General features: G+C 35.9%; 1 protein-coding gene across 2 annotated transcripts in view; it reads left to right on the plus strand.

Moving 5' to 3' along the window:
* PDGFC (platelet derived growth factor C) overlaps positions 1-13,319 on the plus strand; it is a 119,448-nt gene that overhangs the window by 33,549 nt on the left and 72,580 nt on the right. The gene's annotated exons all lie outside the window — the stretch shown is intronic.

Here is a 13,319-nt window from a genome sequence, read left to right on the forward strand (position 1 = left end):
CCTTGTTTCCTTTTAGCCTGAAAAGAAATGGGAGGGCAGCTGTTGTTCTGCCCTCAGCTTGCAGAGGGACAAGTTCAGTTGTCTTTATCTCCAAATATAATGATGTATTAATACTTGGCACCTCACCTTCTAAGTCTGCAGAATAATCCATAGCTATTTAGCCTTTGCAAGACCTAGAGAACTTGAGATCTCTTAAACAAATGTAGTTCATGTTGTCAGTGTACAGCAGCTTGAAAATGACAAATTGTCCTGCTAGTTTGCTGAATGCACCTGGGAAGAGCTGAGGTTGTCAAGTGATGGGTTGAAGATGCAGGTTCCACTTCACTCACACGACTACCAAATAATGGCATGTATTTTTTCAAACTGCAGAGCAGCAGCTCTGGGAAAGCTTTAAGCATTTCTGTGTGCATGTTTGTTCCTATAATGCTGTTTTCTTCTCCCATGTGTGCTGTTCAGAATTGGTCCTGAGGCAGCGAGATGTACAACAGACAATTCTCACTTCCGTTTTCCAATGTAAGTTTTGGTTTAACCTCTTTGATCAGCATTGCAAGGTTTGACTGTTGAAAGTTCCCAGAGAGTTGCAGTAGGAGAAGGAAAATTAAGGGAGTTGTAAACAACTCCCTCAAAAAAAGCTTATACAAACATATTTAAAGGGGAAAATTATCAATTTTCTCAGGGTTGCCTCTTATTCTTTGAAAGTTTAGGAAGTCCTACTCAGTTAAAATTATTTTTAAATAATTTTAAAGAATAGTAAGCTGATGGTGAAAATTGTGAATGCCATTTATTCCAACATTCTTTTCCTACATTCATGTTCTTCATGAATGCAAACCTGTACACAAACACTTGGAGTGCTTTGAACAGCAACATTGCAGAATCTGTTCTAAGGTGGATGTTTTAAGCATTTCCTTCCTAGAGTGAGGAAAATGTGAACTATATCACATTTATTAAACATGGTTCAGAATGGTATTTGCTGCTATGTATACTGTAAGCAGTACTGGAAGCTGAGCATTTGTTTAAGCATCCCTTTTAGAGTGTAGTAAAAGATACCGTAGAATATAAAATAACAAAATATTAAAAATAATAATAATAAAAAAAAGAAAATCAGTAGCAACAAGCTCAATAGCTGAAGAACCAACAGATTTCATAGTAGTAAAACTCATGTCTGTTGAGGCCTTGGTTCCTAAGGCACTGTGAAAGAATTACAATTATTTTTTTACTTTAAGCTCATGTCACTCTGAATATTAAAACTCATTTAGTTAGAATATGCATATACTGTGCTGCTGCTTTTGGTATTCATCCCTGTTTCATGACAATTTATCAAATTTTCACAAAAGTGTATGATTTATGTAAATCTTTTTTAAGATTTGCCTGTTGTAGTGGTTGCTGCAATTTCAGTAGTCCTCAGCTGATATTGCTGGGACTTGGCATGATCTGAGCAAGCTGGACATTGTCTTTTCTAGGGAAACTGGCAGCAAGGAGAATGTACTGATCTACATCCAACCTTTCTCCATGTGGCACTGAACCAAATGTGAGGTGTATTTGAACTGCTTATTGAATTTAATTAGGCTAAAATCATGCCAATGTGTTCCTTTAGAGAAATTGGCTACTGACAATCCCATTTTCTAGCCTGTAAGATGATTTCAGCAATGTTTGAAATGTCAATAATACATTTATCTTGTGAAAGTTCAGCAGCAACTGAGCTGATTTGCAGAAACACATTTTCAAAAGTCATAGGATAAACTTCCGCATGTTTAAAATCTGACTAGGATTATGCATTTATCCAGTAGCAAAAAAAAAAATTATAAATATATGCATTATTGCCTGTAGAACATTATTAAAAGCTATTAAAAGCACAATCCTTTAAAAAAGAGTGAATTAAGTAGTATAGTTTGCATAAAAAGCTAAGGTAGGTGGGTATGAATTAGAATTTAATTACCTGAAGTATAAGATGATTCTCTTATTGTCTAGCAAATAAGCTGAAGCTTTCAATATAGGGATTTGTGCCAATATCCTGATGAAGACTCCTTTGTAGGAAACTTCATTGCAAGGTCTATGCCTATAATAGCAACCATCAATATTTGGATTGTTTCTTCCTTTTTTTTTTTTTTATTCTTTTTTTTTTTTTTTTTCTTTCCAGGAACAGTTGAGTTCCTGGTCATTTGGAATATATTCTCTTGTGTTTATTATTTCAGCATCCAAATATGCGCAGGGAATAACAGTATTTTCCTCTTTGTGTAACGTTGCCTATAAATGCCTCTCCAAGAGCATTAAAACAGGAGTTTCTTGGATGCTGTCATGTAACATTACTAGGTAGCAAAACACATATGTTGGATTAATTTAGTTGTGTGCTTTTTAGTCTCATGAGCTTTTCACTGCTGGAGAAAATGTTTGCCTTTAAAGCTTATGCTTATGTAGCATAAGCATAGCTTATTGCTTATGCTACATATACAAGCAAAAACATTAATTCAAATCCATCTACAAATTAATGGTTCTCTATTGTTGAAGTGTGAAGTTTTCTAAACAAGCTTGTTAATAACTAATGCCAAGATAATTGTGACTAGAACTAGGAGGGTTTGGTGACTATTTGACATGGTAGCCAGAAAAATCAGAAAAGGTTTTGCAATCCAAAACCATTTTTAATACCTATACCAGATGTTCTGATTCTGATAATATTAATTAATAATTATAAAGATATTGGAGGGTGGAAATTTTGTGAAATAATTATTTGAAACATGTTTGTAAACCATATTCATGGCATATTTTATGTGTTTTATACCAGCTTCAGGTAGGTTTATTCACTGCAGTTTTTCTGGTTGTATGTTGGATCTGCTTACTGTCTTGTTCTGAATCTCTCTGAGACTTAAGAAGCTTCTTAGGCTTATTTGAAGATAGTATTTTTAACAGCCTTTTGGAAATACATCCACAATCTCAAAAAGGAAGGGATTAGACATCATTAAGGGTTCAGTGGACCGTTCAAATTAGATGTGAATGATTTCAGGTTATCCTACCTTTTATCAGTAAATGCTTAGATACGCTAAGACTGACTTGTAAGAAATATGACTTCTAATTGCAAAGCAGGAGTTATTGAAGTCAATGTTGAAATGATATCTGCCTCCCTAAAACCTCAAAGAAGAACCTTTGTGCTCCTCTCAGTCTTTAATAACTGTAAATCAATCTGTTTTTCCAATATTTTTCTCACAACTTCTCACCATGTTTAATTATAATGCATCTCAGTTCAGAAAATTCACCTTGCTTCTTACATTTTCCATTTAGCAGTGTGTTCTGGTTGTGTGCAGTCTGGGCAAAACCTGGGTTATTGTGAATAACTCCTCCTATTTTAGAATATGCAGAATTAAAAAAAAATATTTTGAAAAATAAAGGTAAGACTTTTAAACGAATAAGTGTAAGGAAATTTTTTACTTTTTCTCAACATATTTGTGATTGTGATTCTTGACAGTTTTTTCTTTTAATACAAATTAATAATATACCTTTCTCTTGCAAAATTTCATCTTTTGAGGAGCACTTCTTAAAATGTAGATGAAATAGTATTGATAAACAATGTGACTGATAACAAAATTATTCTGGGTTATAAGCAGATCAAGAAGACAGTGTGGAAACAAGCAATTTAAAAGGCAGTGAATTAAGGACTTTGTGATGGTACATAGTTCAAAATGGATAATCCAGCTCTAAATCTTCTGGTGAGACTGTGTTTCTGTCCTTTGATTTGTCTGTAACAACCATGTTTCAAGTGCCATGCCTGACTCAAGCAGTCAGTCTTTTTCAAGCATATTTGTTTTTTGTACAGACCAAAATATTTTGCAGACATGCTTTTTATTTCTTATTCTGGAAAGATCTGTGATATAAATTCTTTTTATGTAATACTTTGTCTGATAAGTGGTGAGGGTTAGAGTGGCAGTTATGTCACAGTTCTTAACAGTTGCATATCACAAATTCTGCTGATGGGATATAAACTCAGTGTTTTAGCATATACTCACTAACAAATGTTTCTGAGAAATTCTGCCTTTCAGGTAGGTTGCAAATCATCTAAAGTAAGATGCAAAGATTGCTACTAACTACTTTTTTTGGAGACAATTTTTTTTTCTTAAGTTCCACCCATATTTTGTTGTACCTGAGGATAAAGTGAGTGGGGATGGAAACAATGCCTGTCATTCAATGTTTTTTGAATTATATGTGTGTATGTGATGGGTAGAACAAATCACACTTCTTGACAATTCCTTCTGCAGGAATTCTCTCAAGAATTTACAGATTATTTGGGATGACAAGTAAAATTGTAGATAAGAGATCTAGTGACTTGGCTTTCTGTGGCTTGTCTTAGAGCTGATGAGAGCAGTTTTTCTGCAGAATGGTGCCTTGCAGACAGAGGAGACAGAGCTTTCTAAAATTGTGTTACTGACTTAGCTGGAGGATGTGAGAGTTGTGGGTTCTGGCTAGAGTCACTGGACAGGACTGCAATGCCCTTGAGACCAGAATTATGCTCCTTAGCTCTGTCCTTCCGTGTTAAATTTAGACAGCAGCTTAGTTTTGTCCTCTAATTAGAAGTATCTGAGATGGGTGAGCTTGCTGTTCGAAGACAGTGTGGTAATGTAGGCATTGCTACACTGGAAAGAAGGACTTCAGTAGTTTAGGCTAAGAATGGCTGTTTGTGGTCAGTGTGCATGGGCCTGATACATTTGAAAATGACATGGCAGTCCTTACTGGATGTAAGGAAGATATTTATGTTAAATAGCATCTGATGCATGTAAACCAAATCTGAACTTGGTGCTCCTTATAACTGTTTAAATTAGTAAGTAAAATAATAGATTAACATTCAAAATAATATTTTACTCTGGCTTCTGTGACTTCTTGGGGACGTGCATATAAAACGTCCTTTGAGGCAAAATCTCCTTTTAAGGAGAAAATTAAAACTGAGAAAGCACAACTCCCCATGCATGTTGGCAGAGTTAAGTGTAGTTGGATGGCAGAAAAGTTTTGGGGGTCTTTGTTTTGTTTTCAAGTGATGTGAATCTATGGTTTACTTCAGTAGACTTACAAGGGCTTTTTTTCTGTCCTGTACAGCTTTATCCAGGAATCTAAGGACCAGGATTTTTCTGCATGGGCTAGATTGCCCTGCTGAGAAGCTAATACAGAGCTCTGTGTGCTTAACTACAGAGCAGACCAAGTCTGTCATTTATAAAAGGAGCCCATGTATTCCTGAGAATACTTTGAACCTCAAAGGCTCAAATATTGTTTGCACAGGAGACCACTACCCCTATTAGCCAAACACTTACCGAAATAGAAGAGTTAAGATTGTTTGTTGTCCCCCTTCCCCCATTTGGTGGAGAAATGAAATACTCTTATCTTCAAAGCTTGAAATAGATTTGAGGCAAACTCTCTGAAGGGCTGTATTTCCATCTGCACTCTTCTTCAACACCTGCATTCCTCATACTGCTATCAATGCTTGGTGCTGCAGTAATAAAACTGCAGAGGTTGCAAGACTGTGGGATTTATTTTTAATAGGTTTTGAATGAAATAATTTATTTTAAACAACTCTTGGTTAAAAATACTATAAATATTTATCTGGGGACATCTGCCTAAAATTAATAGGCTATAAATAAAGTGGTTCTTTAAGCAGATGCTTCTTAGCCTACAATTTCTCTAGTTGGTTTTTAGGTCCTTTTCATATATGGCAGCTAAATTTCAGTGAAGAAAGCCAGTCCATGTGTATTGCATTTTATTTGTAAATTGTATCTCAATATCTTGTCAACACTGAATGTGATTTTGTGGTTAAGTAATGTTTTTTTTCATCATAGGCAGCAAAGAATATGTACTTAGTTATCTTCATCAAGCTGAAAAGGAGCAGGCACAATGTCTGGCCTGCCTAGGTGAAAATAGGACCAAACAGTTCTTTCTTTACTGTTCCTGATCTCCTTTCTCACCTGAGAAAAAAACTTAGTTCCTTGACCTTCTAAGATTTGTATACTATATAAAATTTAGCAATAATTGGATGCCTGTTTTGGCATGTGGGGCAGCCTTCTATGCAAGGTACCTTATTTCTTCCTGAAAGGGAGAAGTCTGGAAGAAGAAACTCTCATATTTTACCATGGTTTCCTACTGTTAGGAGTATTCATCCAAGTATGGGAGATGAGCCCTCCTCAGCTATTAAAACATTCAGTGTTCATGTTAGAAAGCTTATATTTAAATATATTTCTTTCAAAATACTCTTTTGGAGTGTTGAAGAATTATTTTTTATTATTGATAGCAACATAATATTTTGTTGTGTTTTAAATATTTTAAGTTATTTTACTGCATTTATTGTTCATTTCCCACCCGGATTAGTGCATCCAGCTTCAGAGTCCTCAGCACAGGAAGGAAATGGATGTGTTGGTGTGAGTCCAAAAGATCACCAAGATGATCAGAGGAGTGAAGCACCTCTCCTCTGTGGAGGCAGAGCTGGGGCTCTTCAGCCTGGAGAAGAGGAGGCTCCAGGGTGACCTTATTGCAGCCTTTCAGTGCCTGAAGGGAACCTACAAGAAAGCTTTTCACAAGGGTGTGTAATGATAGGGAAAGGGGGAATGGCTTTAAACTGAGAGTAGGTTTAGATTAGATAAAAGGAAGACATTTTTTGCTGTGAGTGTTGAGGCACTGAAACAGGTTCCTCAGAGAAGCTGTGGCTGCCCCATCCCTGTCAGTGCTCAAGGCCAGGCTGCATGGGGCTCTGAGCCAGCTGGTCTATTTGATGGTGTCTCTGCCCATGGCAGAGGAGTTGGAACTGGATGATTTTGGAGGTCCCTTCTAACACAAACTTATCTATGATTCTATAGTACTTTAAAAAAAAAAAAAAATGCACAGGTTGGGAAAACAAGATATTTTGGTAATTCTCAACTAGACTGATGTTTGTGGAGGAATTAAAACATGGTTAAATCACTTTATCTAATAGTGATGCAGTTTAGAAGATATTCTTTATTAACCCAGTAATTTTTATTTTTCTGAATCTTCCCATGTTATTGTGCCGAATTTTACTGAAAAAGGACAAGAAGCTCTTTAAATACAATTTGATCTAAAGTAATTAAAAGTGTAAAAATCAATGTCATTCTTATGCATTACATTACTGTGTCACACACCTTTTTCTGTGAACCTTGTGCTGTGACAGAAGCCTGTCCATTTTACATGCCAGTCTTATCCTAAATGGAAATACTTGCAGGGCACAAACCTTGCCATGCTTTTTAGGTGCTAATTTGGTGCTCCTGTGGTGTTCCTGTGCCTGGCCCTGCTCTGCAATATTTGTGTCACTTCTAGTTTACAAGTGGATGACTTACTGTGGCCCTTCTTTTTTTTTCTGTGTGTGTACTTTTTTTTTCCCTCCAGTCTTATTTGTAAATCTGATTGCACATGAAGTATAATGTTTTTGAATGAATGCTTTTGTGGCTAATTGGGAAGAAATGTGAGGCTAGTGAAAGTATATATTAATGTAACAAATCTAACTTGTAGAATAGCAAATGGTGATGCTGTAAAGTGATTGCGGGAGTAAATGTCCTTGAAACTTCATGTTTGCCTTAAGTGAGCTGAAGCACTGTAGCAGTGATTTTGCAAATTCCTATGTTTGCAATATATATGCAGTAAAAAGTGGAGATTGTGATTTTTTTTTTGTAGACTACTTTATGGATGTGTTGGCAGGTTCATTTCTTCCTAGCATAAAATTTGGTGAAAATACTTTTGGGTTTTCTGATGCCAGGAGCAATGATCACAGCTTGAGTTTTGGGGAAGCATGCTCAAAGGAAGAATCATTAAACTCCTTTGACCATCCTGTTGAAGACCAGCTTGAAGAGCTCTACAGTTTGTAGTGCTGCAAAATTGGCATTTCCATCACTTTTCCCAGCCCTTTCACTGATAGAGAATGAACTCACTGAATGTCTGTGGGACAACAGATGCCTTCCTGCTATAATCCTTTAAAGTTACCTCACTTTTCCTTTTTTATGACCATTTTAATTTCAAGGAAGCAGAAATTTAACAAAAGCTTATTGAACAGAATTAAAGTCTTCATGTGTTTAATGAAGCATAATTTACTATTGCTGCCTCCCTAGGCCAGCTTGTTTTGTCTGCTCTTTGGAGTGCTACCCTGTAAAGAAATCTAATACTTTGCAGTTGCTTGTTATTCACTTCATTTAAATTTGGCTATAAATTACCTTTGGCCCTATTACAAAGCTTTCAGAAGATAATCAGAAGAAAACAAGAGTCAGGAAGAAATAATAGCAGTTTGTTTTTATTCTATAAATCTGCTTTACTGCCAGCTAGCTGGGCATTGTGTAGGAAAAGAGATGAGTCCAAGGAGTGATAGAATTTCTGGTTGGGATTGCACAGGATTTAATTTAATATGGCCAATCTCAAGGTCTTCCCCAGCCACCATCAACATAAAACCCACTGAATTAGCAAAGAGAATCTTTGTTACTTAATCTTATTATAGTAATTTTCATCTTTCTCCAATCCAGTTCTATGTATTTTCAGTGCCTATGATAAGTCTCGTGATTACTCATTTATTGATCTTTCCTAACATTGCCTAGAGAGTCATAAAGTTTGTGGCAGTGTACAATTACTTTACAATTTATCATGTTGTGACAATTTATGGCAGTAAATATTTGTGGTGGTAGGTGTAGAATTAGATACTGTATCAGTGATTGGAGGATATAAGATAAATGGAATGAGACAGAGAAGGTAAGTTCAAGACACTGATTGAACAGTTGGGTTTTATAGATTTTTCACTTAGAATCTACTAAATTGCACGGTCGCTTTGGTCATTGCTAGAGGCCACGTGAAATAAGTTATTATCTGCCCTGTAATGTCACTTTCCAAATTCTCAACAAAAATTTGAGCATAGAAAGATGACAGCTTATGCAAATTAAAATTCTCCCTGCGTCAATTCAGCGTAAGAAGTGGCATGCCTAATGAGGAAAGAGAGAAATAGAGCTATTCTGTCTCCTCTTATATGCTTTTGGATGCAGAGAAATGATTCATTTTTGTACTCAGGCCCAGTTAAATGCAAAAGCCATGTGTTGAGTGAGTACAAAAATACAATAGCTTAAAAGTAAAGAAAAAGATAATTAGATCACAGTATGTCTTAAAAATAAAATCAGTCACTTATTTGTTCTTTTGGGTGGAGTTGGACCAGTAAGGCCAAGTGAGGGATATTTATCTCTTCTGATATTTGTCCCCATTTAGACAACCAGTATTTAGGGAATGTTTTAGTATTGTTGTGTAGGTACAAGTTTTTTGACAAATAGAACCATTTTTTTTTTCATTTTTTCCTTTGTTTCACTGAAACATTTCTAAAGCACATTCATTTATGAATTCCATACAATGTAGAACTTTTCCTCTTTGTCCTTGCTGTAAATGTTTCATGAATGTGCCTTTTTAATTTTTAAGCAGCAGGCTGTAGGACATTGCTGATGCAAGGAACACTTATTTCTTTTAACTTGCAGTAAATCTATAATTTTCAGAGAAAGGGTTTTATTCTTAAAGGATGTCTTTTTGGCACATTTTCAAGGTAACTTTGACACTGATGAGTGTGTTGGTTGGCAGAACTGGTCACAATTCTGAATCACAGAATGTTGGTTTATTAAAAATTCTGTGAGGTTTAATCATGAGGCTTCTGTTCATTTTTATATTTAATGTGCATAGCAAAGCCTGTGTGTGTGAAATTTCAGGAATGTATTCTAGGACTTTAAAAGGAGAAATTCCATGGGAAATATTTTTTTACTCTTACTTCTCTGTGTTTAAATTTTTTCTTCCTAGTCACTTTCTGAAGCAGATTTGAAAGCTGTTGTTTTTTCAATAATAATTGTTTTGTCTGTTTCTTTACTATTACAGAGAAGTGTACTTATTCTCTTGCAGAACATTCCTGCATGTTGCTGCATGAAATGTCATCATAAATGGGAAGAACTGTGTTGTACTTGCAGTTTTAGAAGTTTTCTTTCTATTACATCTCTTTCTAACTTTTTCAATATTTGCTCCTATTGTAAATCCTGTTTGTGCAAAATTAAAGACATCAGCAATTAAGCAAAATGCTATTAATGCAGGAAAATTCGTTCCACTGTCTTTAACATAGCATAAGCAGTGCCTGCTTTTCTTATTAAGTGGACAGGTACAGTTACTTTTATATATATATATATATATTTTTAGCAAAAGAACCTTCCTATCCTTAATTTAGTTCCAAAACATGGAAAAATTGATTGTTGTGTAGAGTTCTCAAATACAGAGGGAGACAGAATTTGATTAGAATTTTTTCTAAAAAAGTAGCCCTAAATTTTTGTTTACTCTTTTTCATTATTGCTTTTCCCCAAATAAAGTTGTGGATTTTTTTTTTTTCCAAACATGAGGTTTTATGTTAACTACAGTTCTATTAAAGATTGAAAATTTCTCTCACGACCACATAAAAATTCCAGCAGATTGCCTTTAGTGTGGGCATAAATTGTGAGATTTTTGTATTTTTTTTTTTTTAATGTAAGTATTGCATACATCATTTTTGTGTTCTCTTCTGCTCGGTCTGCCTGTGGAGTGAGAAGTTGGAACCTGGAAAGAAATTACATTTGATAATTGCTAGTGTATATATTAATACATAGGCAAGTGTTTTCTGTTTATATGCAGCAATTACAACTTAATATTGCTGATAAGGACAAAGTAATTGGTACCCATGGGGCATGGTCTGTTTTGTATCTCGGCTTTTGGGATTCACTAGAATTTCCTGTGGGGTTTATAATCACCTGTTAAAAAATATGTTTTCTTTTTGTAGTGAAGTTATCTTAGTGTTTTAGGATAGGATAAAACTTATCAAGCAGTTCTGCTTTTTGTCATATTATGTTGTGTGAAGCAATTATATCATTTGAAGTTTAAACCATTTTAAAGTTCTCAGGAATAATATCAAGCCCTATAAGCTCTATGTTAATCTTTAACATGGTTAAAGATTATGTTAAACATCTTTCTTGATAGCTCTGCACACATGCAAAAATAATATTTCTGAAGGTTCTTTTGGTGTTCTGGGTTACCCGCAGCATTCCAGGTAGTTAAAGGAGTACATGAGAAATACCTGGTGTGTCTTAAAGTTTACTTGTCTATCAACTGTTGCAGTCTTTGTCCCTGTGCCTGGAGCATTGAGTGTCAGCAGCCAGCCTGTGTCTGCATGGAGGTAAGATGTGCTGCAGAATGTAGACCAAGAACAGACTTCAGGTGTGATCATGCTTGAGGTTCTTTAGAGTATTTGGAGTTTAAAGAAATCACTATGTAATAGATTTAATAAGTTCATTTGTAGTCTTTGGTCTTGCAATTTTACTGTGTTCCAGCTTCACTGAAGCATAATGAAACTGTTCCATGATGAAATTTTAGCTGGGGAACTCTGCAGGTCACCTTGTCCAGCCTCCTTCTTTGAAGCAAGGGGAAGTTAGATGGGGTAGCTCAGGGCCTTATGCAGCTGAGTTTTTGAAGTCTCTAATCCTTCATGGGTACCTCTCCCAATGCTTGACAGATTTCTGTGAACCCTTATTATTCCCATGTTCAGCCAGACCTTGTCCTCCTGCAGCTGGCCACCACTGACTTTTGTCCTGTTACTTGTGTCCCAAGTTACACCTCTATGACCCTTGTTTAGGTTGTGGATGACTGCTGTAAGATGCATCCTTTCCTTTCTTTTCTCCAAGCTTAACAAACCCAGGTCCTTCAGTATTTCCTTCTGCATCATCTGCTGCAAACAGGAGCACTTTGAGCAGTCTCACCCTCAGATGCAGCCAGGTGGGTGTTTAGCCCTTCTTGCTGCAAGGATGCTCACGTGTTTTGCTGCCCACCACGATGCCCAGGACCTTCCTTGCAGAGCCACCACCTTATCAGTGGCTGCCCCTACCTGCCCTGGTCAACTTTAAAAAAATCACAGATAGACCAGCAATGGTAGTTTCAGCACTGTTTCTTGAGGGATCGCATGGTTGTCTTTAAATTAAAAAACAAACAAGGAAAAAACCCAAATAAGTAACAAAGAATCCCTCCCAAACCCCCCCAAATACCCGCCCTTCATTTTCTGGATTTTGCTAATAATTAGTCTTTAGGGAAACCACTTCTGACCTAAGTCACTCTTATAAATGTTGTCTAAAAATAATAATAAAAAAAGTTTCTACATAAATTCTATCAAAACAAAAATTTCCATTAAAACCTTTTTATTCATTTATGTGCCTGCTTTTTGTGAAGATCTAAATTTACTTGCATGATTTCACTGACCTTTGTGGTACTAACTGCAGTCTTTAACATTCAGCACATGAAAAAGTGTTTTCAAAATTGAGGTTGTAAATAATAAGCTGTTTTGCAGGGAGAAATAGGTCTCATTGATGTGGCTTTTTCTTTGTTTGTTTTGAAGGATTTTGTAAATTTACAGTCCACATAAATACCTTATTAAGGTCATCATTAACATACCAAGGATTGCAACAGTGTTTTCTTATTTCAAAATGATCAAAATTAAGAGCACAGAATAATCTTCAAAGAACAAAAATTTGCACTACTTTTTGCTTATGCTGACTTCAGAGAAATAAGACCTGCAAAGGATGATCCTCTACTAAATATTAGAGTTCCCCAGCTGCAGCGTGCCTTCAATATTAATTTATTTCAGTACCTTTCAAAGGCATTGTTGGGTATTTCATGTAAATAGGTGAAATATTTCCAGGAATATTTTTGCTCAAACTGCATTCTGTTGGTGTTTTGGTCTCCTTGTCATCATTGTCTTCCTGTGGAGTAGTTGCACCTCTGATTTTCCTCTGAAGAGTCTGATGCTGGGCTGCTGATGGAAGTGCAATCTGCCTCGTGTCCCACTGGCCCCTCTGGGAAGTGGCAGTTGTGTTCACATGCGGCCTCCTGGAGACCATATGCTAGAAGATATTTTCATGTTGTTCAGCTAGCTTGCTAATTCTCATATTTGCTGTTGATTTGCACTGCTTCGCAAATGGCCACGTGAGATCTGAGCAAAGAAAAGTTAGAAATGTTGAAATAAGATCAGCATATTAAGTAGCAATGAGAGGAGAATTGCTGGAAAGTCAAACTAAAATTTTCACTCAAATTGAAGGGGGAGGAGAAAGAGGAATAGGAGGTGAACTATTTCACAGCCAGAGTATTGTCATTAGCCTTTCTTTTTGTATAACAGGTTCATTTAAAAATAAATGTTAATTAATTACTTTTGTAAATCACTTGCATTCTTATTCTGTATATTTATGTATTGATTCTCAAAGATAATGTCCAGCAGGATATCAGTCCTTGGGGTGGACTAATAGTAGCCAACAGCATTTTTAGCTCTTAGTCTT

The sequence above is a fragment of the Lonchura striata genome, chromosome 4 (genome assembly GCF_050655825.1).
Source record: "Lonchura striata isolate lonStrDom1 chromosome 4, ASM5065582v1, whole genome shotgun sequence".
In the NCBI taxonomy this organism is placed as follows: domain Eukaryota; kingdom Metazoa; phylum Chordata; class Aves; order Passeriformes; family Estrildidae; genus Lonchura; species Lonchura striata.